The 25,405-nt window shown below is 42.4% G+C and overlaps 2 long non-coding RNA genes and 1 other non-coding gene across 3 annotated transcripts; 2 read left to right on the top strand and 1 right to left on the bottom strand.

The window, feature by feature from the left end:
- Positions 1-864: 864 nt before the first annotated feature.
- On the bottom strand, positions 865-22,251 carry LOC121694896. The gene is made up of 3 exons (XR_006025932.1): positions 22,159-22,251; positions 8,075-8,081; positions 865-875 (listed from the first exon to the last, which is right to left on the bottom strand). It is a non-coding gene; the product is annotated as an uncharacterized LOC121694896 (long non-coding RNA).
- On the top strand, positions 6,354-6,426 carry trnaf-gaa. The gene has a single exon. It is a non-coding gene; the product is annotated as a tRNA-Phe (tRNA).
- On the top strand, positions 10,280-11,732 carry LOC121694893. The gene is made up of 4 exons (XR_006025931.1): positions 10,280-10,340; positions 10,448-10,558; positions 10,672-10,957; positions 11,628-11,732. It is a non-coding gene; the product is annotated as an uncharacterized LOC121694893 (long non-coding RNA).
- Positions 22,252-25,405: the final 3,154 nt, after the last annotated feature.

Raw genomic sequence — 25,405 nt, 5'->3', positions numbered from 1 at the left:
AAATGATACACGGGTGTTTTAGGTAGTTGATCACAAGCCAATACCCCTAGAAAATGTGTATTTTTGGATATATTATCCATAATAGTCGATAATTCAACAGTATTCATGATCTTTCAGTAGTAGTCCATCAAAATCTGTCTTCGATTAGACACCTCAATTATACTGTCAAATACCGCATACACAATCAAATTTATTGTATTCGGCAACGGTTGTCTGAACCGAACTTCCAAACGGATATTGCCTGACTTTATTAATGACAGATGCTGGCCACACTCCTCGTCAGGCGTTAAATTAAAAGCAAAAATACTGTAACCGGACAAGTAATCCTGACGATTTATGACCAGTGCTTTGTTTTTCAGATGTCTTCCTGTGGATAACACCAATTGGTAAAACTCCCGTACGGCAGACGCTTCATTAAATTTCGGCTGTAGCGGCTTAGACGGGTATTGTTGTCCATCTACATAAACGGCTAGGAATTCCAGATCATAATGTTTAAACGCATAAGGATTTTTTGTGTATGAACCAGTATGGGCATCATTATCGACCATTGCTAATATGATGGATTTTGGTAACGCCCCCAGAAATAGGTTTTCCTGATTAGCCACCCGCGTACCAGCGGGTATTGAGAAATTTTTTAGACATACTCTATCAATAGGGTATTTAGCAGTGGTGGACTGCAATGCTTGCGCATGACCCAGTCGGAGATACAGAAACTTTCTTCACAAAAAGACTTGCTGAAAGAATGTTGATTTTGTATGCTACAGCATCACTGCGCATTAAACAGAATTCATCCTTCGCTCTAGTTAGTCTTATTTTGATATCAATTCCGTTTAACATCAATTTTTCTTGAAAAAATATGTCGCTGTGGATTGGAGCTAACAATTCTACAACATTACTCGATTCAGAAAATGCAGCTCTCTTTGTGAGACCTTCGTTGGCCCCTCCAGGATCCCCGACATCCATATGGCCTGCTGTATCTTTGTAAAACAGCCCCGCAGAGAAAATGGTCTCCAGGGCCTCACGGTCATAATTCAATAGACAATCTATAATACAGCGGTATGGATAGGTGTTTGAGCTCTGCGATATGAGCCGATCCCCCAGTGTTATGTCGACCTGAGAGAAGATTGAGCCGCCAGGGTAGTTTATCAAACCCACAGGCGCCCCCGCTGGTAGGTCCGCCCCGTTGGGTAAGGTGATTTTTAACCTTGTATACAATAGCGAATTATTCAAATCAATATAGTCTTGACCATTTCCCGCGACAAAAAACTCCAGGGGTCCTGTGTCTGACAGAGCTGATATGGGAGGTATCTCAACATAGGTGTTTTTCTCTATAGCCGTTTGAGTCATAGGCACTGTAAAAAGATCCAACTCAGATTTGACACACTCCGCCGACATGCCGTGTATCAGAGCCATGGTTAGAATATGGATTTACGCCTCTTTTTAGCAGGTCTACTCCCCCGGTGTTTACTCTGAGCCTTCCTTTTCGACACTGATCTTTTCTTAGCCTTTACATTGTTTTTCTTTGTGTATCTTCCTCTTCTCACACCTGGCGGTCGTTTCATGTGTCTACGTTGCATTACTAACACCCCCGACCCCTCTTGACTTGTGGGCTTGCATGACGTTGCTCACCACATCACTGACGATATTTTTAGCTGCCGCTTTTAAATGCGGTTTAGCGATTCCAATACCCCTACGCAATAGAGGCATAGCCATTCTGTACAGACCTTTTAGGAGCGATCCCAAGCCAAATCCACCATACATGACAGGGCCCCCAGCGAACCCGTCAATATGGCCACCCGCCTGGTTTTGATAATATGTAACATAACGATGTGGGTCCGCGTAGGGATTAAATTCTTTCATTTTTAAATTCTTGGAAGTTGTTTTACCGGTCTGAAATGGAGTTTTGTAATCACTTTGCCGTACTTGAATGACACGTTGTGGTTTTGATCACTTTTCACCTCTATGGTAATGTCGTCAATGTGTGATTTAGACACACGTGCGTAGTGTGGTTTGTCGTAGCCGATTGTGACTATATTTTTGGTCTCCCCCGTTATTTCTACACATCGCAGGAGTGGTACATAATAGTCACCTACAACTTGGTGGTCTATAATGTCTGTATAGACAAACAATGTATATTCCCCGCCATACAAATCAGCAATGTGGGGGGCGTATCTACCGACGCTCCCGGGGGGTACCGCGAATGGAATCATATCTTCAAAACCTAGAATCCTGGCTAGCTTCCCTCGGAATGTTAGCGAAACATCACTTTCGGATGATGTCACACGGACTTTGTGAAGTAGTTCATCATAGGTAAACTGTATATGAGACCCGACACTATTGATTTCTGCTATGATATCAGCAATGCTATTGTAGAAAGCTTCACGAAGTTCACCAACAATAAGGATGTTAGTAGCTGTATCGGTAATTGTGAATTTTGAATGTTTTTTGTGAAATGGAACCCATGTTTTGGGGTACATGAACTCAATTAAAGCGACCTCCCAAGCCCCCCTTAGTGTTAGTGTTTTTGCCAGTTTAGTTCTGTAGCTGGATATTCTATTGTCAGGATAAATATCGCGGCACGCATTGCTTGGTAAAGTCACATAAAACCCTTCGTCCTCCATGATGTCGCCGGTGTGAATAAGGATATGTATGTTGTGTTGTGATTTAAGACATTTTTTAAGCATCAACCACATCTTTTGCGGGGACCCACGAGTTAAATTTTGATGGCCAACCTAACCATTTTACCAATACCATACGCGTCCTACCTACTCTTTTGCTTTCCAAAATCTTTTCCACTTTGAAGGCCTTATCCCTGTTTATGAGGATTTTCTGCAACTCCTCTTCATAAAAGGTACCTTCTAACATGTCTCCATCATAGTCTTTCAACCTGTAAACAGGAGGGTTTCGATGTACACACTCTGCTATGGTGAAAAACTCACGTGTGTAGTTTTCCTCATACCCCTTTGTGAATGCACCTCTGACCTTAGATACTCTAACAAGCTCTCCTATTTTGTATTTGAACACAGATTTTTTGGCAGCCCCCGTCTTTACACCATACAGGTTTTTAAAGACCACATTTTCATTTTCTTTTGTCACATCCACAGGTCTCATTTTGATACTACGATGGTAACTGTTATTATAAGATGATACCATATCAGGTAAGACGTCACAGTAGCGTTTAGAGTTGGCGGCTGTTAGATAACGCCACATTCTTGATTTAATAGTTCTGTTGAATCGCTCCACGACACTAGCTTTTAATTCACTCCCAGTGGCGAAATGATGAATGTTGTTTTTATTCACGATCCTCTGGAAATGCTGGTTAAAAAATTCTTTCCCACGGTCAGTTTGCAACTTCTGGGGTATACGACCCTCTTCTATGATTGATTCAAAAGCAGAGGCAACCGCCATCCCTGATTTGTTTTTTAAAATACGCACCCATGCATATTTGCTAAAGACATCTATACACGTCAGCATATATTTAGCATGGTCATTCTCCCTGGAGTATATGGACATGTCAACCAGATCCGCTTGAAATTGCCTGTTGATACCATACACAATCACCCTATTCCTTTTGTAGTTGACACGCATAGGTTTATGAAGCGTGTACGCATCCTCCCCTGATAACCATTCAGCAACATCCTTATCGGACAGATGTACCCCTGTTTTTTTAAAGGCAGCTTCTTTTAATCTAGTTATACCCCCATATGAACCCTCACTTGAAGGTGTGTAGTAGATTGTATTTAGAACCTCCTCCATGACTCCCTCCATACAACTAATGACAGACCATGATGTGCATTCACAATCTTTTATTTGACAAGCAGGCTTACATATCCATCATGGGTAGAGAATCAAGGTAGTTTAAAAATTTAACACACACATCAAAGTCCTTAGCAACCAGAAATTCCACTAGGCTATTCACAACCTCATAGACATCCACAGACTCATTCTTACTTTGTTTGATGACACATACATCAGTTACATATGTACAAAGAGCTATGATATGCCCTATCTTGAAAAACCCTTGCCGAATCATACACATGTTCTCTAAAATTTCATGCACTGTTACATGATACGCCTTGTTAACGGAGGATCCCATATTCAGTAGATCGGACCATTCTTCAGACAATGATCTAGCAAGCGTCATTTGATTTTTAAGGCTTTAAAATGATGGTAAGGTACAGCAATATCAGTTGCATAACATGTAGATTCGTCTGCTATGACATTACACAGTAAGGCTGTTAGCTCATATTTCACACGCTCTTTTGGTGGGCCTGAACCACAGCACCAATTCCCCATTACCGTTAATTGTCCCAATATGTCAGAGTTTCAAGAATAATGTTTGTATCACAATCCTGTATGTGATTTTCCTTGAAAGTGTGTAAATACCCACAGATGTATGGTTCCCCTGTTAATTCGTAGACGATAGCTTCTACAGACCCCCAAATTTTTTGGGGATGGGTCTGATAGCCGTAATGTCCCAATAGATGATTCACGCTTTGCAGTAGAGGTCTTTTGTATAGCCGATGTTTTATATCCTCAACATTTGTTTGGAAGTAGTACGCATCTGGTTCAAAGAGGCAAGAATGTTGAATCTGGCTGGGGTGGTTTACTTGACATCCAAAACAGTCCCCCTGTAACTTCTGCGTGATGATGTGTTGCAGTGTAATACACACACAGGCCTTGATAAGTCCAAGAGGTAGCTCTGCCAAACAACCAACAAGGTCTTCACCAGTAGCTTTAGAAGTCCCGGTTCCATCTGCTGATGATACAGGGTTTAATGACACACCAATCTCTAAGTCTTCTGAACAATCTATCATGCCCACCCCACCGCAGGTATTTTGAAAGTATACACACGCATCAGTCATCTTAACATCTGTTGAAGGCATCACGACAGTTCTGAACGTCTCGATGATCCGGCTGGTGTGATCGTATACAACCACTAACCATTCAAGGGGTGTAGTCTGGAGGGCGGCGACTTCTCCGCTACCCAATCATGTGTGACCTCTCCTTTATCTTCAGAGTCGTTTTTGTTACCGGTAGGAGGTACACCCGCAGGGGCGTCATCATCCACAAGATGGCATTCTCTAACATCCTCTTTATCATCCGTCAAAGTTAGCATCGCAAATCTCTCACACAAGTAATCCATGTCATAATGTATCATTTCTTGTTCAATTACTGATTCCTCTTGATAAAACATACTTCTTGAACTTTGATCCACACCATCAGGCCAAACATGCGCTTCAGTCATTTCAACTTCATCCACATATAGAGACATTGTATGATCTTCACAACAGCTCTGAGAGTAAAGGAACCCTTCGTATGAAAACCTCTTTTTAAGCTTCATGAACGAGGCGGCGCTGATTCCGGAGCGGCTTCTTCACAATGGTTGGCCAGTTCCAGATCATCTTGGCACGTCTGGAAGAGACATGCCTTGACGCCCTGGTATCTTTCCAAACCAGCACTCCATTTGAACAATCTATCAACCTTTTTGAAAACATCACTTAGAACATGCCGGTCTTTCCAAAGATACTCCACTTTAGGTGTATATGCGAATTCATTCAAATCTTTTTCATTATAATATGTAGGTCTTCTGTATGCACTGCTAGACAGGCGAATGAAATCCTGTGGACAGTTAGCATACATGTGGTAAGACTTGACATAGGCTGGACTATTCCATGATGCTGTGTAGCGACTGTCCATAGCAGGCTGTACAATATCCTTCCAAGAGTCCCTAAACATCACCCAATCTGCATCACAAAATGAAATGTGCGCCATGTCGTCTGAAAACGCCAAATCCGGAGATGTCAATGCGTATAGCTTCACACTGCGATCTTCCTTGTCAAAAACATAGCCTCCGATGCGCCCATCGTTCAACAACCATTGGTATTCCACGCCATCATTAGGTTTACTCAGAAAATTAACAAAAGTTTCAGGTCTCCTCCTTTGCGGTGCATAAGTCATTTCAGGATTCGATAGCTTAGCGCTAACAGGGGTGAGTGTAATCCGTCTCTTTGATTTTGCCGATTCAATCATGTCAGCCATGGTAAGTTCTGTTCAAAATCACTGCTAACAATGATAGCTATACATCACCCACAGCTTTTATAATCTCAATCCTAGAGACACGCCGGGGCAAAACACACCCACTACAAAAGGGTTTATAGATAACCAGGTGTCTGCATACAGACGTCACTACTCATAAACAGGTCTTTTACAATGTTATCAGCACTAGTGTACGTAGGTAGTAGGCAGACCCCCGACATGAAAGGGGTCTCAAACAACACACTCAGAGACATGCCCGGACAAAACACCACCCCTACAAAGTAGGATGCATTGCATACCATTGAAGCCCTGCAGCCGAAATAGCTCAGTTGGGAGAGCGTTAGATTGAAAATCTAAAGATCCCTGGTTCGAATCAGGGTTCCGGCAACTCCATTTTCTTTTTTTTTTGTATTTAGCCCCATTTACCACTAAACATATACAACTCTTACAAAGTTTATCTGATCCCCCATTATCCACAAAACACACATGGGGGTTTGGGGGCCAATATGGCCGCCCAGGGGTTTGACATCAGGCACATGACTGTCACATGACACTACATCCAATATGGATGCCAAGGGGGCGTGGCATTGTTTGACACCAGACACATGACTGTCACATGACTTTACATCCAATATGGCCGCCCAGGGGTTTGACACCAGTCACATGACTGTCACATGACTCACAAAACAATAACAATAACAAACAACACGTGGCGACAACCACGTGGCTAATTTGCATAAAAAGGAGGCGTGGTTATGACGTGATTTATGACGTTTCAGGGGGCGGGGCTTATTTTGACAGATAGTTCATGATAATAACTACTCACAGTTTTGAACAAAAATACACCTTGATGGCAGAATGCAATCCGAGGTAAGGCAGGACATAGGCAAGTTTACGATTCAGTTTATTATTAACAATTGTAACTATTACTGATTGCACATTGTTTTTTACAGGAGCAAGTACGAACTGAGTTCTTACAAAGAATACAACAAAGATTCCTCTTAATGTTGAGAAATGAAGCACTAGACCTCAGCTATCTATTAGATGTTGCCCAGCAGAAGCTGTCCTTAGCAGTAGCAGCATCACAACACCTACACATCCCACCAGACCAGAAGGGCAGCTGTTAGCCTACTGGTTAGCACTTCAGACCTGTAATCGGAGGGTTGCCGGTTCGAACCCCGACCAGTAGGCACGGCTGAAGTGCCCTTGAGCAAGGCACCTAATCCCTGCTCCCCGTGTGCCGCTGTTGATGCAGGCAGCTCACTGCACCGGGATTAGTGTGTGCTTCACCTCACTGTGTGCTGTGTGTTTCACTAATTCACAGATTGGGATAAATGCAGGGATCAAAAGAGTATATATACTTACTTACTTATACAGACCTTATCTCCGGCCTACAGGAGCTGATCAACACCATTAGCTTACCGGTAGCATCTGCTCAGCAAGCATGCGTTAATGCGTCCGATGTTGTGATGTTGTGACTGTCACTGTGGGTAGGCTAGGACGGCCCCGTCTAGACATAGCAGGGAGGGATATTGAAAGTCTTCTTTCCAATGGACTGCCTAATATAGAGCATCTGGCAAACTTGTATAGTTTATCAAGGAGTACGTTTTACAGGAGAATGAAGGAACATGATTTATCTGTCCGTGGTTGCTATTCCAGCATGTCTGATGATGAATTGGATAGTGTTGTGAGGTCTATAAAGACAAGAATGCCCCACGCTGGCTACCGACTGGTAAAGGGTAAGCTGTTAGCTAGAGGCCATCGTGTGATGAGCGTAGAGCAGGGGTATTCAATTAAACTTCAGCGAGGTCCAGTTACAGAAAATTTCCTCAAGCAAAGGTCCGGAGCATCATAATGTTTAACATGCGTGTATAGGATGGATATATATATATATGTGGATGGATGGATGGATGGAGCCTAGTTGTAAGCCTAGGCCTAATGTTTAATGTGAAATAAAATTAGTAGCCTAAAGGCAACATTCGAAATGAGGAGAAATAAGGCAAGATAAGAGTAGGCCCTAATTGGGGAGAAACACTGCTTGGCTATTTTAAGATCTTAAAGTTAACTTAAAATAAGATTTGAGCTGAGACAAGGATGGATTTATTCCACAGCTGGTTTCTTGAACCCATCAATCAGCAAGTTTAATTCTATTTTTAATGCTGACCCGAAATCCTGGAAACCAACATCACGTTGTTGGGCAGTGAATGGATGTGTTAAGATTGTGGTGGATCAATCATATTGCCCTCTTAACTCATTGAATGCCAAGCTGTTTTCGGAAGCTTTGTCCTAGAGTGCCAGCAATCTAGACAATTTTTGATGATTTTTGTACAGCCACAGCATATTCTGTGTTATAGCTATGAACACATACAATGGCTCGTTTAAAAGGTGAGACTTTAAGCTCTCAGTGGTGCAAACCGTGTATTTCTACACGCCTCTGTTCCTGAGAAATCCCAAGCTAAACAATGGCTAGTTTTCATCAAAATCCCTGGTTTTTTTTTTCTAGAAATGGAGATAGTGACTCATAAAAGACGCAATATCACCGACATATTCGGCACTCTGGCAAGGGCGTGCCCTCTTGCAAGCGCGACTCGGCCTACCACCCACTCAGACCAGCCTGTCAAGCTGGTCATACTGGTTTGCTAGAATGACCAACATAAGCTGGCATGGCCAGTTAAACCAGCACTATAGACCAGCAACACCAGCTAAAATGACCAGCTTGAGGTGGTACGACAAGCAAAACCAGCTGAATTACCATCATAAGCTGGGAAAACCAGCTGAAGGTATGTTTTCGCAAGAGTTTTGCTGGTCTAGCAGGTCAACCATCTTAGGATGGTCAAACAAGCTGGTTAACAAGCTGGTCAACCGGCAAACCACCTTTAGCTGGTCAGGCTGTTTTTTTCAGCAGGGATGTTTTTGACCTGTCGTGGTCAGAGTCATCTTGTCTTAGTAGAAAGGTGGACTCATCCAGCGTTGTCTGGCGAAAACGCACCTGCTGCAATACCTTTTTCTTCGACTTTTTCATTTCTCCCTTCAGCACCTGAGAAGTGTTGCCTGCAAAGTTTCTGGGAAGAGATCTAATGAGACCTGCCACCTAGTGATAAACCCACGAAAATAAATGACCTGATTTTGACCTGGCGTGCATGTCAGTGATTGATTCGAAACAAAGCGGCAACCATCAAAAGCCGAGTTAAGATCAAACGTTCAGATAAAATGTCCAGATCTCCAGATTTAAAAAAAGCTAAAAACGTAATATTACGTTTTTGGCACTCAACGCATAGGAAGGAAAAACGTAATATTAGTCGGTCCAGGGCAATTCCGCGCAAAACTGTCACACCCATAACGCCAACACAATGCCATCGTAGGCCTATTTAGTTGATGTTATGGACGTGACAGTTTTGCGTGGTAATTGCCCTGATCGTTATATAAAGCTCTGTTCTCGCTGTCTAGCTTTCTCCCCTTTGAACAATCCATGTTTTGAAAATAACTTAGGCTACTAATCGCTAAATTACATATCCATCCGATTGTTTCTCGTCACGTCTCCTCTCCTCGCTCGTTTTCCCTGTCAGGCTATCAGTGAGTCTCTTCACCATAGTAACTTTACTCACTGACTGGACTTTATCAGAATGCACAGATTTCACTGGAGTAGCAGCAAGCGAGATGATGGTTCCTGAAGCTGCTATCCTACGAAACATTTAGCGCAGCTTTGAAATCTTCTGTGAAAATCTAAATTATTATGGTCTGGGTCCGGATAGGATCACGTCAGGGTCTGGACTCGGACCGCGGTCCGCCATTTGGTGACCTCTGGCGTAGAGTGTGGAGCAGTGTGCAGCGTGTGCATGGAGCTGGGGTTTTGGCCAGAATGATACAGGTTGGGTTTGTAGCTCGTAGAACGTACAGTGTACCTGCATCTCTGTCCTTGGTTTATGTGGACACTAACCACAAATTAATCAGGTCAGTATGAGACCTCTAAGCATAATTTAGTGTAGTAATGGCTGCTGGATGAAAACTGGTTTGTCCTGACATGTAATGGTGAACTTTTCAGATTTAACATGGTCATATTCAGTGGGGTCGATGGCTATTCAAGGAGGGTATGTACAATTACCAGTTTCATATGTTGCCTCCAGTGTTGCCAGGTCACGTGACGAAAAACAAGCAAACAGGTTCCTTTAAGTGCACCTTACAGTGCAGAAAATATGGTACTGTAACAGAGTATTTCCCTTTTTGTTCAACCTTGTTTTTACACAGATCTTATACCTTGATGCAGCTGCAAACAACAAAGCCTCAACTGGATGGCCGTCAAGGTAGGAATCACTGACAGTTCTGTACCCCACCTATCCTGTCTCTGAGGCCACTACACTAGTGAGAAACAAAGGGTCTGGTGGACTTAACATATTTATATTCTCCATAGAGTATGTGGTGACCAAGGGGTCGAGAATGTGGACATTGCCAGGTGCATGTTCTCAGTACGAGGAACTGGACGTGGAAGCTTCATAGCCGGGAAAAGTGTTCACAATCAGAGGTAAATGGGATGGAATGGAAACCTTTATTCAAATTCTCTGGAATACAAGCACCAGTTGTAAATGACAATGGAATTTTTTTTTACATTTTTTACCTTTTTACTCCAATATCCAGAGTGGAGCGGCTGTGGCGCGACGTGTGGTCAGGAGTCACCTGCACATACTATGATGACCTACACTCACTGGAGGAAGAGGGGCTGCTTGACCTGTCAGACGGGGTTGACCTGTTCTGTGTGCATTATGCGATTTCCTAGATTCCTATTATGTGACTGAGGTCTGATCTGAAAGGCTTCTTGAATAGTTGGAACCACCATCCTTAAAGAACCGAAGGAAACCTGACCCCTAACCAGCTGTGGCACATCGGGATGCTCCAACCATCTGTGGTTGAGCCAGATGTACAGGTACTGTTGAATTTGTAGAATAAGTCACACCCACACACACACACACCATAAAAACAGTCCAGCAGTTATTGCAGTTTCCCTCCAAATGTTTAGTCCATCATAAAATACCTTCACATTCATAACAGCACTCATATATATCTCAACATATTGCACATTTTCCCTGTATGGCCCAATCCCCATCTGAAAAATTTGATCACCTGAGATACTTTCACATGCTGTACATAAACATTCATATCCTCCTCAGCATATGACAAACATAAGCAAAACATTATCATATTGCACATCCCTCTAAATCATACACATCTAACTGATGAAAGATAAATAGATAAGGCTACATGATGCCCCCACATACATACCATCATGATCTTACACAAAAATGGACAGCCCACGTCCTATTGGTATGCTATTGCACAACTGTCCCATTAACTTATTGCACATCCCGCTAAATAAATAGATAAATACCCCCACAAGCCCATTGATCAATTGCCCAATTAACCTATTGCACATCGCAAAAGCTCATACTCACTGTTTAAAACATGGGTTGGGTCAGCAGAAATTTTGAGGCCCTGCCTCCTAACCGTCTCTTCAAAAAATTCTTGTAGAGAGCATTACTGGTGGGTGAATATGATGCTGAAATGTTAGTATTATCAAACCCTCCTGTTTCTTCCAGCCCCCAGAGAATATCCCAGAGAGTTGTGACCCTGAGGATGGAGTGGTGGTGACTGAAATTCCCTGCCCCCTGTCAGAGAGGAACTTTGTCATCCTGCAAGAGGTAATAAATCCCACCGTCTCACCACTGTGCCATAAGGACCTGTACAGACAAACACGGCATCTTGTTCGCAGCCTAAATTAAATGAAATGTACAAAACCCTGCAATATAACCAAGTGTACCTCACTTGTCCTAGAAGTGTGTCAGAATTTGTGTTACAGGTTCATTGTGTAGTTTTAGTAGTTTATTTCAAAAATGTATGCTGCCAATTCACAAATTTCATCTTTTACATGATAGACATAAAGAAACAAAAAACCTATTGGACATTCAGCCTGTGGTACAATAAACAACACAAAACTACTAGAACTCTTTCCATCTTTATTTGGAAAAACACTGCATACTGTATTTGACATTGACAAGTTTTTTTGAAAATCAAAATGTTAAGAACGTTAACACCTAAGGTAATGCAAGAGGTAAGGTGGAGGGCAACCCTGAGAAACTCTACTGCCCAACACACCAACTACAGCACAAAACACAATAATTCATACTGTGACAGGGGAGCTACACCAGGTGCGTAACTGAAGCGCTCCGTTCGCAACGCGTAAAATCCATTTTAGAAGACTGGTCTATTTTTTTTCCGAATGTACGCACCACTGTCGCCTCTGGTGTAGCTACTTCCATTGATTGTAGTGACTATTAACTGCGCTATGGACGGAAGTATGGAAGTAGGACTCAATGGAAACTACTCTACCCAACCTGCCCACCAATTACACCCGACCAAAATCTGATCCCATAATAATGGCAACACGGAACACATCTTTGAAGTCACTGCATGTGCTCATGTGAGTGACGGGGAAACAGATTGTATTTGTGCAGGCACTGACCACAGGATAGCAAATTCTGTGTCCAGGCATTTTTTCGTTACAGTTGTGCTCAAATGTTACATTAATTTTAAACGTTGCCCTTTCGGATGGTAGAAGTGGCTTGTGTCTTTGGCCTGTGAGCCACTGCAGGGCCATGGGGATGTTCAAAGACTTTCCTTGGTCACCTGGGGCCAGAGCATTAGGATTTACTGGATCTACATGAAACCAAAAACTGTATTAGTTTAAAGGCAGGCAATGCAACATTTTCAAGTTGATGGCAAGATGGCTGGGTCCAAATAACTCACATAAAACTTCAATTGAATATACTTATTTTTGTGGCTGTGACGTGGCAACATTTTCAAGGGGTATACCGTAAAACTCCAAATAATAGTGTAACCCAGGTTAAAATAGTCATAAACAGATTCTTGAATAAATAACAGTAAAAATACTTTTGAAATAGTCTGATATTAGATATAAAAGTTCATGATTTAGTGTAATAAATAGGATTACAAATATTTCGTTTCAATATTGATTCTTACAGGAAGTTTTGTCACTTAAACTAGTCAGCCAATTATATAGCTGGTTGCAACTTCCTGTGGGAGAGAACGCTAGTCAGAGAAGGACGCAAGCTGAAAGAAAAGCTAGTTAAACGAACCAGTGAGCAAAACAACAGCAAGACGCGTGAAAACCTTTATTTTCTTTGATTTGAAAGTGTGTTATGTTATATTCTGTCTGCAAGGGTAGACTGTGGTTTATTTAGACATTTTATAGTACAGTAAAACCGTGTGTTTGGATTGTTTGGAGCCACGCACCGCTGGCGAGCCACCCACATTAGGAAGAACCATCGGATCATCATCACGTTGCATCCACAAAATTCATTTACAATCCAGAGGAAAACAACAACTCTTTCATCGGATCTGCGGTAGAACTTTGTAAAACCTTTGGTATTGTCGCCGCAAGAGGATTCTTTTGGACTTTGATTTGCGGTAAGCGTGGACTCGTTGAAAACGAAACTTAACTCATCTCCTGCCACGTTTCTCACGTGGATCTCGCTGGACTGCTCGCTAGCCAGGTTGAATTCATTGACTGTTTTACACTGTCCATAACTGAACTGCATTGTTTACTGAAAGAACTGATTAGCGTTTAGCTTGAAGCTAGCAACAGTGTTCCGTACAGTGCTCCCTGCCATAGGGAAACGTTCATTTTGTGGGTAACAGTAATCCGTACAGTTAACCTTTTACGATCAAATGCAATTAATTATTTCCAGGTCAATAAAAACTATAAATACCTCTGACAACCTTGTCTTGTCCTCTTTGATCTCTGACCGTGGAGAGTATCTGTTGACCAGTGAACATTGCAACTACCGAGTAAGTATGTCAACACACACAGCATATTTTAGCGATACCGGAAGAATATTTAAAAATGGTGCCGGGGGAGGGTTTAACCTTCGCCCTAAATGACGTAGGGGAAGACTTTAAACAAGATTTGTGAAAATATGTGGTAAAATGTATATGTGTAACGTATTACATATTGAAGTAAACATGTTGAAAAAGTTATTTTGTTTGAATATAGATTGTTAGTATAACATTAGCGGTCATTTTATCAGACCTTTTCATGGCGTAATTAGTGACATTCAAATACGCCGGGAAATGGCGGCAGATTTAAAAAAAAAAACAAAGCGCGTTAGCTTGATGCCTAGATATGCAATAGTCATACAGAAGGAATTCGCCATTTCCATGAATAAATGTGATGGTCAGATTGTAATTACATACTTTATCATTGTGTAATGTTTTGGATTCGTAGATTTATATAATTAATTGTCCTGAAGTTTAAACTGGGCAATCAGTGCAAGTTAGACACCCCTGCACGATGAGGCAGGAGGTTGTCGATACTCACGGTAAGTAAGTAAAGCTAACGTTATTGATAACAAGGTCAGACAATTTAGAGTCGTGTTGGTTTGGATTCGTAGATTTATATAATTGCTCATTTTTGAAGTTTAAACCTTTTCATGGCGTAATTAGTGACATTGGCAAAACGCTGGGAAAATGCGGCACGTTAGAAAGAAAAAAAAGCGCGCGTTAGCGTGATGCCCAGATATGCAATAGTTATACAGAAGGAATCCACCATTTCCATGAATAAATGTGATGGCCAGATTGTAATTACATACTTTATCATCGTGTAATGTTTTGGATTCGTAGATTTATATAATTAATTGTCCTGAAGTTTAAACTGGGCAATCAGTGCAAGTTAGACACCCCTGCACGATGAGGCAGGAGGTTGTCGATACTCACGGTAAGTATAACGACCACTGAGGCAATTTTTATTCACATAATTACCACTAGGTTGCTGCCTTTTCTATCCAGTAGGTGGCAGTCCAGGATAAGGAATAGCAGAGCCATGGCTATATATATATATATATATATATATATATATATGGCTCTGCGGTCTCTTATCCTGGACTGCCACCTACTGGATAGAAAAGGCAGCAACCTAGTGGTACACATCACCGCCAATTAAACAATTCTTTACTGTTGAAGTTTTGAATTTCCCCTGGGGGATTAATAAAGTATCTATCTGTCTGTCTAGTCTAGTTTTAATAAATTTTATGTATTTTTATTTTTTCAGGAAAATGCCTAAACAATACAGTAGGGAGGATGTGGCGAAGGCCCTGCAGGAGTTGGAGGAGGGTGGGAGCCTCCGCAAGGTGGCTGCCCGCCACGGAATCCCCCACACCACCCTCCAGGACTGGAGGAAGGGCAAGTATGGCCACTTGCCCCAAACAAACCGGGCCCTCATGCCGGAGGAGGAGGAGGCGTTGGTGGGCTACATTTTTTGGATGGCAGCCCACGGGTTCCCCATCACCCGCTCAGTGGCCTTGTTACTGGCCACTGAGATCTGCAAGGCGTCGGGACGGACTTCACCACTGGTGAACATGGAGAAGGGCCTGAGCAAGATGTGGTGGACCCGCTTTAGAGCTCGCCACCCCACCGTGGCCTCGTGGAGGCCTGATCCCCTGGATAGGGAGAGGGTCCATGGGGCCACGGTGGCGCGGGTGGACGAGCTCTTCCGCATCTGCCAGGCCCTGTACCAGCAGCATGGGTTCGGTGGGACCCCAGCCCAGATATACAACTGCGACGAGACAGGCTTTGGAGACAAGGGCCACTCTAGGCAGCGTGTCCTCTGCCATAAAGGCCAGAGACACGTCTACGCGCAGCAGGTGACCACCAGGGACCACGTCACCGTCCACTGCTGCGCGAACGCCGCTGGGGAGAGAAAAAAAACAGTTTGACATTATGTGAAGTACAATTCATTGGATTAACATATTTTTCTAAACACCTACTAACAGCTCGTCAAAGGCCTCCGGGACCCAAACCATCTCCCGTCTGATACAGACGAGGACCCGGAGGACGTCTCCACCGCTGGCACCGCTGACGCCGCTGACGCCGCTGCCCACACCAGGTCTGCCACCGACACCGGAACCACCACCTCCGCCGTAGAGTGCGCTCCATCACCTGTCTCGTCGCCCTGGGGTCCCGCCGACCCTGCTGCCACCACCGCCCCGACGCCTTGCAGGCCCAACGCCTCCTCCTCCTCCACCACCACCAACGCCGCTGCTGCCGCTGCTGCTGTCGCCCCCACCACCACCTCCGCTGCTGCTGCTGCTGCTGTCGCCCCCACCACCACCTCCGCTGCTGCCGCTGCTGCTGTCGCCCCCACCACCACCTCCGCTGCTGCTGCTGCTGCTGTCGCCCCCACCACCACCTCCGCTGCTGCTGCTGCTGCTGTCGCCCCCACCACCACCTCCGCTGCTGCTGCTGTCGCCCCCACCACCACCACCGCTGCCCCCACCACCGGGCAGTGTCCCACCTGTAAAAGATATCCAAATCCCCTGGTGTCGGCTGGTGTCATCCCAGCAGGGTTGGCTGACATCCTTGTGCCCCCACATTTTGACCGGCCGGCCCGGGGGAAGAGGAGAATGCCTCTGCCAGCGAGGGTCATAACGCGGATGCCTACGCGGCCCTCCTGGCAGAGAGGGAGGAGGAGGACAGGCGCAAAGAGGAGGAGAAAAGAGAGCGGGCAGCACAGCGGCTCCTCCGGCAGCAGCAGGTGGCTGAGCGGGCAGCAGAAAGGGCAGCCCGGCAGGCAGAAAGGGCAGCCCAGCAGGCGGCCAGAGAGCAGCGTGAAGCAAGCCAGGCAGCGTTACGCGCTGCACGGGAGGACCCAGAGCAGTATTGCACTCTGTGCAAGGACATAGCTCCGCCTGGGTCCTCCCGTGACATTCACGAGTGGCTGCAGTGTGACCTGTGCACCCTCTGGTACCATACAGAGTGCCTGGAAGTCGGTGTGGTACCAGAGGGTGAATGGTACTGTTTTAAGTGCCAGGACAGTGTGTCGCTCCAGGTGGCACTGGAACTGGAGCTGTAAATATATGTATAATTTGTAAATATTGTAAATAGTGTAAATATTGTACATACTGTATATAGTTCATTGTTTTTTTTATTATATATTCATATATTTTTATATTTATTTTGTTTTGTGTTATGTTCTGTGTGTTCTGGTCTTACAAAGGGCTTCTTGAAATGGCACTTAATTCAGTACACGTGTTGTGTTCTGTGTTTTAGGTCTTACAAGTGCCCACTGCTCTTTAATCTGATGCATTCTCTTACTGCCCTGTAACTGACCCTGGGCAATACCGCGCCAAACCAGAGGCGGCAGACTGTACGGAACATGGTGTCAATCGCCCCTTCCATGTACTGTGAACCAGAACTGTGTTGCGCACCCATATTTCACAAGTGTTCTTAAATGTGGCACCTTTCTATGTTCCCTTCTTTGCAGTGCCTTGATGCACTTAGTATTTTTAATAATAAAAGTGGTCACCGCCGCACTTGCAATGACTTGTGGAGTTTCCATTGACTTATTCAAGGAGAAGGCTACAGAGAAGAACATGGAAGTACCAAATGACTTGCTGGTAAGGCTAACCTACATCTAAGATAAATCCTAAAATAATCCTTACCACGTATTGATCAACAGATACATCCATTAACTACATAATCTACCAACATCAAACAATTTAAATATACGTTATATAGTGTAAAATGTGTGTTTAAATTGTACCCAAAAGCGGTGTACGGAACACTGTTACTGTTTCGCGAAGTGATGTACGGAATACTGTTAAGGGACAAATTTGGCGAAATCGGAGAAGATCACCCATAAATCACCCATAGGATTGGTCACAATGTTCGGAGATAACCCAATCAGGGCTTATTTTGTAGACAAGAACCTCCTCTTTCAAATGAGGTATACAGGAAGTCTATTGGACATCGTATTGCTAAATCATCCGATCGTAAGTGCAATACCGCGCCAAACCAGAGGCGGCAGACTGTACGGAATATTGTGGCGACTTTGCTACCTGATTCTAAAATAGGCCGATAGATTAAAAGCATTTGTTGCCATTGATAACCAGCAGTGATATTACTGAATACAGCACGTAATGCTATTGATAATTAGATATTACTGAATTTGTAATTCCATTGAATCAAAGTACGTACTCAATTTGAATTTAGATAAAATAAGACTTTATTGTGTGAAGTTTAGCTTACTCTAAAGTCATTGCTACAATGTGTGATTACATCTTATAAACCAAAATAAGAATTTATGTTAACTGCATTAAAATAGAATTTAAAAGAAACTGAGTTAACTCTAAATAGAAACCAAATAGCAATTTAAAAGTAACTTTAAATCTAACTGCTAACTATACCCTTTGATTTAAATAGCTTAATAGAGATTGAATTGTTTGACCCTTATTACCTGAAAGAAGAGGTCATTACTAGAATACTTGAAAGTGTATTGAAAGTATTTGAAGCACTTAATTCCAATTCTTTATACATATTGTCTGTCTAAATGTCTCATGTGGTACCAAATTATGTTTTATACTCTTTCTCTACTTAAATATAAACAAGCCGGCATTTCAAACTTACTTGATGTTCTGTGGTGTGTCTGATATTATTTTGCTGTTATTACCGTTTAACTACTTCCACTTCCTACAAGCCTAGACACTGGTCCTAACATAACATTACTTATCTACAATTCGAGGTAAGTGTTACAAAAACCCGGGCTTTTATTTTCCCAAATCGCCAAACTGCACCAGCTAGTATTAGAGACAGGCGTCTATATGAGACAGGCCTTTAATTCCCTTTACACATAACTTTTCCTCTGCAAAGATGGAAAATATTATCAAATTAATTATTTCAAACACACTGAATGTCTACCTATATGACTAGGCTATCTGATGACAATTACAGATCATCATTCATTTAGTGTTGAGATGTTGTTCATTGAGTGAGATACAGTAAGATCCAAATAGCAGGGATAGCCAGAACAGATGAAACACGTTTTAATTACGTAATTTACAAGGAGATCGTATCACACTGAAAGCTCATTCATTGTCACTAGCAAATAGCCTATATCAGTCCTTTGTCAAATACAGTTGCATTATCAGCCCTGACCAAAACCGTTCAGGAATTATTTATGCAAAAGTGGAACATGCTTAATGTTTAATTCTCCCTCCTTTTCGGCACGAATGAAACAGCATGAGAGCGCATGAACCATATTGTTTCTCCCGTTTTGTATTTGCAACAGTCTACATTCAAATCATACTTCCAGGCGCGCGGGAACATATTTTTGACCAGGGGTGCTGAATAGCAAAATAATCATGGATGTCCGACGATTTCTCCCCCTGCATATGATTCGAATATAGACAGCTAAATACGCCATTTCACCACCGTGTATGAGTAGGTCTAAGAGTGAGAAGTTTTATAATGCCCTGGGCAGCCACATTCCACTGCAACTATGCGCAACACTTGCCACTCCGACTCATCAATAAAAACTGTGCGTGCACACACCAGTCTCATAGAAGCGCACTTGGCTTTACATCATTAACCTATTTCAGTATATAGCCAGAGAATGTCCGTAGACGGGCTCAGATATAGCCTAGTCTAAGGTAAATTCCTTTTCTGACTTCTTTCTCTGTATCGCCATGGCATTTAGAATAAAGAACAACGTTCGCAAACCGTTCTGGTTTTGTTGCCAGCATAAAAACACGCTTACCATCGGCCTATCTGCAAATTTTAAACACAAGGGATGAATTGAATGCTATTGAGCTATGCACAGACGCATTTGATAGACATGAGTGGCACCCAATAAACGGATCTGGGCATTTTTTTCAAATACGAGAAAATGAACGTTTGGTTCCCAGACCACATCTCATTGAGAAGTGGTGGCGCTAGCCAGGCTAATAAGTTGGCACAATCATGAAAAATATTATTTGGTGTCTAGTTGTGTTCACTACCCAGTCAACCAAGAATCAAACCTGTGTCCTGAAGGTCTTCTAAGAAATCCTGAAAGAAGTTCAAGATTGCCGTCTCCTTCATGCTGCCCTTCTCGCTGGTGAGAGGATACTCATAATATAATCTGCATCAGGCTGAAAAAGACATGATGGCAAAAAAAACACATATAACACACAATTAGGAGCTAAAAAAACAGGCCTAACACTACAAGCTGATGAAGTACACAAAGATGAATCCTTACTTTATCATCATCCTGTTGGACGGGGATGAAAAGTGGTGCACAGACCAGTTTCTGCCTTTCAATGATTGTGAGCAAGTCATAGACCTTGAGGCCATTTCTTATCTGTTGTAGCATTGGGGTCAGCTGCAATGTGGCATGAAGAACAATTGCTCTGTTAAGTATAAGAATAGTGATTATTGTAAATTGTATACTGTAGAAATTGCAAAGGACTGAGATGATAACAAAATTTTCTCACATTACAGACATTATATATATATATATATATATATATATATATATATATATATATATATATATATATATATATATATATATATATATATATATGTGTGTGTGTGTGTGTGTGTGTGTGTGTAGAAATGTCTTGAGCACTATATTAACCCTTACAACCCTAAGCTGTTTTTAGGGCATTTTCACTACCTTTATTCATAAGGATTTATTCTGGTCATTGTAAGTGCCACACACACATATTATATATTGTTTTTTTCAGCAGAGTCTAGGCTATCCAGATCATGCCATCAGTTCATGTATTAGTACTGGCATTGATTTTATTTTGATTTTTAAAGAATTAAAATACAAAAAGCGTATTATAAAAATTATTATATTTTGTCATGTATCTCACCACAGCAAGCTCATAGCTCTACATGCATTTCATTTGTGTGTAGGGCAGACTGTCCTGAATCTGGCAATATAATGGCCATGTTGGAGGGATACTCTGGGGCTGAGTAATTTACATAAATATGTGGTGTGTGATTTACGAAAATAAATGCCATTTTTTATTTAGTGAAATAAATCTTGACCCGAGTTTGCGTGTTAGCCTGCGTGTGTATGCACTCATAATGATTCTCAACTTTATACTGCATTGCCATAAACAAAGTAAAGGCAAAAAAGGTGTTTCTTTGAACAAATTGGAATGTAATGTGAGCCTTGAATTGGATGCCATTCAGGAATTTGCTAGGATCTCAAAACCGGATTATGAACATGCTTTGCCGTAGAGAAACACATGATAGCGTTGGATTATAAACATGCTTTGCCACAAAAACAGACAAAAACGTGGGTAAGTCCAGCTATATGAAATTATTATTTTGCTGTTACTTCGTCTGTTTTATAACCCAGAAGGATCGATATACATGATACCAATGAATAGCCCTGTGTCTGCTCTTTCATCTGATATGCTTGCCATATCTATGCGATCACGGGTTCGCGAGTAATTCAAACGAGAGTGATGGGTGCGCAGGTGAACGCACAGAAGTATAGGCTGTAAATATGATGCAATTTGATTTAATTTCATGATTTTTTTTTATTTTCATACTTGATCGCACAGACAAGTGCGTGGTCTCGTTGGAAAGCCCCACTTCTGCTCTGTCACGTAATAAAGGTTTAATAACGGTTAAACGGTTCCGGAGCAATGTAACAGAGAAGAAAGGGTGTGTTTTTTGACGCACTTTGCGTCAATCGGGTTCTAAGGGTTAAAACATTGCTTTTAGAAAGATGTGATGCCCAATGGTGTGAAGGACTGTCGGATATATCTTCATGTTCATGAGACATGTCCCGAAATATCTCCTCTGCCTCGTGGACTACTATGTGGACGTCATATCAACAGGTTAAGCCAAACTAGCTTTCAAGTGTTACACCTTCTTATTTCAGACTCCATGCTGGTCCCCTGGCCTGACGTCTGATTCTGACTCCCTGTCCTGACGTCTGTCTGTGTGCTGTTTCTAATAATGTTCAATATATTCTGCACAGCTGCTGTGGCAGCTGCACTAGCAGGGGCAGAACCCTGTTGGAGAGCGAAATTAGCCATGCAGACATAACAACTGTGAAAAATGTTTCACATCAAGTTCGGTGTGAAATTGACCTTAGCTGTACTGAAAGATGTTGCACATGTGTGTCCAATAGGCACCTTCGCTCACCCCCTAGCATTCCAAATTACGCCGTTTTTAGCCGAGTAGCTGTGGGGGCATAGCGTAGCCTATGCAGCTAAATCGCTATTTTTACACAATTAAAAAGGTTCCAACTAACTCCACACTGCATTGGTAGACTTCTGAGCGAAGGTGCCTATTGGACACATGTAAGTACTCGGCAACATCTTTCAGTACAGCTAAGGTCAATTTCACACCAAACTTCTCCTTTAACGTTACCTAACTTGTACAACACCCTATCGATCTATTGCACAGCAGCTCATTTCCCAGACAGATGTAAGTTAACCACATCTTGATCTCATTCTGCTGCCGTGTAGTGAGTATTATTACAACATTGCACGAAGGTCTAAAGACCACTTATATAATTTATTCATAGAATTATTAATAATTTATCGAAATAAACTGAATCAAAATGCATGTCCTGTCTTACCTCGGACTGCATTCTGCAAGAAATCGTAACATTAGGCAAAAACATTACAACGAACTCACATGGCCATACTGGAAGAACTGTGTCGCACTGGTGATGAGACGTTGTTAGCAGAGTACGGCATTCGCGTCATACGCTTGCTTAGCTGTCCGTCAAACATAAATAAGCCAATGGAAATGCACCCAAGGACATCCCAACCCCCAGACACGTTTGTGTCAAAACCGCAATCAAAAAGTCAGGGAGCGCAAACGAGAAAGCTGGAATCGTAATCAAAGAAAACAGCATCAAACAAAACTGAGAAAGAGCCAAAGACAAATATTTTACACGGTTACCCAAATGATTTCATTGCAATCTTGTATTTTTTAATTGAGTTTTGAATTGAATTGAATTTTTTTGACACAAAATTGATTCCATAGGGTTCAACCACTCTTACAGAGCCAATAAATTCCAAACAAAAGTTGCATCATCCTCCTGGGTTTTACTAGACAATGGGTGTGTTCGAAACGGAAGACAGCTGCCTGCTACCTCCCTCCCTACATAGAGAGCTGTCGCACTAGACATGACTTGCCAGATATCTTAACAGACAGTTGGTTTCGAACTCTCTATTTAGATAGCGACAATGTGTGGTGTCATCACGTCAACGTTACGTCTGTACCTAAACATTCTATACTCCGCTCGAAGATCTTTGGGTCCCTACCGTCAGACGTCCCGTCATTTTCCGACTGTCACCACCACTTTTTGTGTACCGGTACCGTCAGTATGGAGACTACCGTGACTGCCTTGGTCCTTCACCAGCTAATGGAGTTGGAAGAAGAGGAAACCCTCCACCGACGAGCCCACCAGAGACGTCTCAAGATGCTAGCTGCGTATTGGCATCTGGCGAATATCGAGGTGAGCCCAGCGGCAACTTAAGCCAGAACATTAATGTGAACTCCTGAGGTAAAATAGCAGCTAGTGTAGCGGTAACAGACCCAGTGGCTAACGTTACCTAGTAGGTCAAATATATAGGCTATAGTCTATTAACAGTTTACATATTATTAACGACATTAACAGTACAGTGGGTCCCAGTTAAAAATTGACACTTCATTCATGATCAAGGTGATTCACGCAGCTGGGTGAAATGTAAGTACAACTGCAGCCGCTTGGGGGCAGCATAGTCTGCTGTGGAGTTCCACGGTCGAACCGGACGGCGCATTCGACAGCAAGGGCTGTGATTGGCCGAGTTTTCAGTGCGTTTCTCTGTGTTTTTAGCAGCCCCTGCAACATGCTAGTCCACTGTAGCCTAAGCTTTGTACATAATGTTAAACATAGTTTTGGATTCAGTGGCAAGATTTCTTGATTTTACAGTGTCTGTCTCTCAGTAATGTTTTAAAATGAGAGCTCCGTCAGCTGGCAGTAGGCTACTTTGTCGGTAGTCATGAGAAGTTCGCTTGCTAACAGAACATAAATATGCTGCCCAGAAACCTTGTGAATAGTTCTGATTTTTTTTACTACACTAACAAGGTTGAAATATAGCCTTTGCCTACAGCATCTCCTTAACAGTAATGTTAACAAAATGACAGCATTCATAAGACAAAGGAAAACGAATTCGGTCACTCAAGACTGTGCCACAGCAACCAGTGTAGGCTACATTCCTACCCAATAGGCTACTCGAAGGAGATGGCGTTGTCTGATGGTCGAGTGGGTTAATGCACGTATATCCAGAACAGGTCTGCAACTTTCAGGCAGTTCTGAGTTCGAATCTAGGCAGGAGCAGAGCCATATAAAGGCCTAGGCCTATTGTTATCATTTTTTGCAAGGTGTTGCTCCTGACAATACTTGTTTATAAGACGTTTGGTGATTAATTGATAGCTGTTTTTGGGACACGTTAAACGTTATTTATAATGAGCGCATACGGGGAGTAAAACGACTGTTACGTGTTGTTACAACTGTAGGATACAATGATTGCAATACAAAAATATGCGCGTGTTAGTTTAGTTAGTTTTGTGATTTTTTGCACTTTTGCCTCATGTGTTTTCAGGTTTGAGGACTTTTTTGGCAAGATTGACCTTGGTAGACTCTGCATATGTTATTTCTCCGTATGGAAAATAAAGTCAATTTTCGACACACGTCTGTTATTAGTTCAATAAGAAGTGTTGCTTGTTAAAACATGTGACTAGTGAAACTCAAATGATTTTAGAAATATTTAGCCAAAGCCAAAACGTGTTGGAGAGAAGGAGAGACACCGGTGCAGCTCAGATGTCTTCTTAATTTTCTTTATTCTTTAGTAAAAGGTGCAGAACATTATTAAACTTTAAAGACAGAATACGCACGCAGGCACATAAACTTTGTTGTTTTCTTTTACTCGGCTATCTATATATGGTTATCAGCACACAATGTTGGGCTAATTCACTAGTTATGGATATCACAAGTTTAAACAACGAAAACAGAAAGGATGGAGACAGCAAAGCTAGAGGAGTTATTCCAGATGGGCAAGAACAAGGTAGGCAATTGGTGTGCTTGTCAGAACGTTAGATTACAGCTGTTTAAAGCCAGACGTCACGGTACGCTAGAACAAAACTAAAGGTAACTTTAGCTATAGGGCTGTATCAATTTGTCCAAATTAATAGGTCATCGTAGACGTTGTTGTATTATTGCATGTGGATATTGTTATGCTATGTAGGCTACATTTTTTGCAATGCACGGACCTAAAACCGGGAAACGGACAAATATTGTACACGCGTGAATTTGTTTTTGCGGGGGTGGGGGTGGGTGGGTGTACATACCATAGCTCTCTCTCTCACACACACACACACAGTACCTTTCTTTTAGCCACAGTTAATTTTAGTGGTGATATGTGTTGGACATTGTTATGCACATTATTGACTGCAGTTTATTCTCATCAATGTCAGTCCATGAATGCATATTGATCAGTTGTTAACTAATACTGTAGGCCTAGAA

Source organism: Alosa sapidissima, chromosome 2 (assembly GCF_018492685.1).
Source record: "Alosa sapidissima isolate fAloSap1 chromosome 2, fAloSap1.pri, whole genome shotgun sequence".
Classification (NCBI taxonomy): Eukaryota; Metazoa; Chordata; class Actinopteri; order Clupeiformes; family Clupeidae; genus Alosa; species Alosa sapidissima.
Note: the sequence above shows the minus strand (reverse complement) of the source record. Positions and strands in the feature narration are given on the sequence as shown.